Here is a 2,472-nt window from a genome sequence, read left to right as displayed (position 1 = left end):
ACAAGGCTATTTTGAGACCTTGTAATTGTCAACATTCAAAGTACATGGTTTTATTTCTTGAAATTGTTTACGGACTAAAGAACTTATTTAGGTACTTAATAGTTGATAAGGTGATGATTAATCCAGCTTCTTGTGAACTCTAGGTGACTATTAAGCGTTTATTCAACCACATAATTGATAATTGAAGTATTATTCAGGACTAAGGTAGTAAGGTGAGTAAATATGAAAAGTACATGTCATTATCATAAATTTTATATTTTTATTTATTATTTTCAAGAACATAGGCAAGTGATTAATGATGAAAGTATGCATTATGTTTGGTTATTAATCAACTAACAATGTTGGCTTTCATCGATAATTAGTTTCATGATTGATTCCAGTTCAATTTTAAATTAGTTATACTCTTTAATAGGTTTAAGACCGAAGTTGATTTCAGTTCATGACTAATTTCAATTTAGTTTTAGAATCAGTCGTCTAACTAAAATAAGACTATTTAAATATCGAAACTGATGCTAATCATTTCAGTCTTTTTAGGATTGATTTTGAGCAAGTTTAGGATTGATTTCAATTTGAATAATTTCACCCATACATACTTGCGAGCACAAAGTAAAGATTCATGATTGCAATGGTCATTTTGTTAAATTATAAAACAAAATAGTTTTATTATAAGACACAACCACCTTTTATGGTAAAAAAAAATTTAAAAATCATTACCTTTTTAATATTTTATTTGAAAAGTTACTGTTGGGAAATTGACTTATTAAGGTAATTAACTTTTTGGTTTTCTTATATCTGGGTAATTAACTTTTTCTGTACACATCTAGGTAATAAATTTGTTGGAAGTATTCACATATGACCATTATGACCTGCTGTAGCAGGTTACATCCGGTCATAATGGTCATATGTGAACACTTTCAACAAGTTCGTTACCTAGATGTGTGCAAAAAAAAATTACCGAGATGTGAACACAACGAAAATGTAATTACCCTGATAAATCAATTTGCATTTTTTTAAGGTAGTCGATCATAATGTTTGCAATATTAATAGCTTCAGTTAAATTTCCTTAAAACAATATTTATGACCATTAGGAGCATTTAAATTGGTCACGACATGTTGAGAGGTGTTTTTGGTAGCATAATTATCAAATTATATATATATATATATATATATATATATATATATATATATATATATATATGTGAGACATGAACAATACTATCGATGCAAATAAAAACTACTTTTATTTTTTGTATTTTAAATTCCTATAATACATTGAGTCAACTTTATTGAAGATGGTGTTCTTTATGTTATTGGTCTCTAACTTTGGTACTTTTAGTCTTTAGTAACTTTAAATTTTTTACTTAATATCTTAAACAATTAAATTTTATAAAACGACCATGTGTTTTTTTCCACGTCAAATCTAGAGTTTTTTTTTTACAAAAGTAGTGTATTTTAAAAAGATATTTACCAAAATTGTGTGGTTTTAAAAACATTTTTACCATTTAGGTTAAATTTTACACCAAATTAATATTAGAAGGTAAAATAAAAAAAGAAAAAAGTTGACTTATTAGAGTAATTACCTTTTCGTTTTGTTCATATTCGGATGACTTTTTTTATACGCATCTAGGTAACGAACTTGATGAAAGTGTTCACATATGACCATTATGACCGAATGTAACCTGCTACAGTAAGTCATAGTGGTCATATGTGAACACTTCCAACAAGTTTGTTACCTGGATGTGTATAGAAAAAACATAGTTACCCAGATATGAACAAAATTTGACCTGATAAAATTTGTTAAGTATGTTTTTACAAGTTAACATGGACAAAATAGAAACAAGTTAACATGGACCGGACATAACAAAACCATTTCACAAGGTGTTTGGCATGAACTGAACAAAAAGTCAATGGAACAAAATCTTAGCCAATGAGACTAAAATTTGTTAATTTAGTACCACCCAAAAGGGTGGAAACCAAGTTAGACAACAAATATTAATCTCTATAAGGACTAAAATACCCTCTCCTCATCTCCCTCTCTCTCGTAATTGTGAAAATAATAAACACAAACAATTAATTATTTATTGCATCTCTCGATCAATCTCTTATATGTCTACTCAATTATGCCACATATTTCTTTGAACTTATTTATGATTTTTCTTTCATCTCGATCCTGTCGTCTGAACTCTAGTATCTTCTTGTGCCATACCCGGGAAACATCAAAGCATTTCTTGTGCTTTATTATTCCAGACTGTAGACACTTATAAATGACAATGAACTGCTAAAAATTGATTTATGGCTTAAAAGATGGTGTATATGTTTTTATAGAGGAATCGATTTAGAAGAAAATGAAGGGTGAATATGTTATTTATAATCACCTGCTTCACATTGATTTGTGATTTATGTTTGAATCCTCGGTAGGTTGCAGGTTATGTGATTTGTTCTCAAAGTAACACATGCTTTGCAATGTGTGAC

Source organism: Lactuca virosa, chromosome 3 (assembly GCF_052849685.1).
Source record: "Lactuca virosa cultivar CGN04683 chromosome 3, Lactuca_virosa_CGN04683_v6, whole genome shotgun sequence".
Lineage (NCBI taxonomy): Eukaryota > Viridiplantae > Streptophyta > Magnoliopsida > Asterales > Asteraceae > Lactuca > Lactuca virosa.
The sequence above is the reverse complement of the archived record's forward strand: the minus strand, read 5'-3'. Positions refer to the sequence as shown.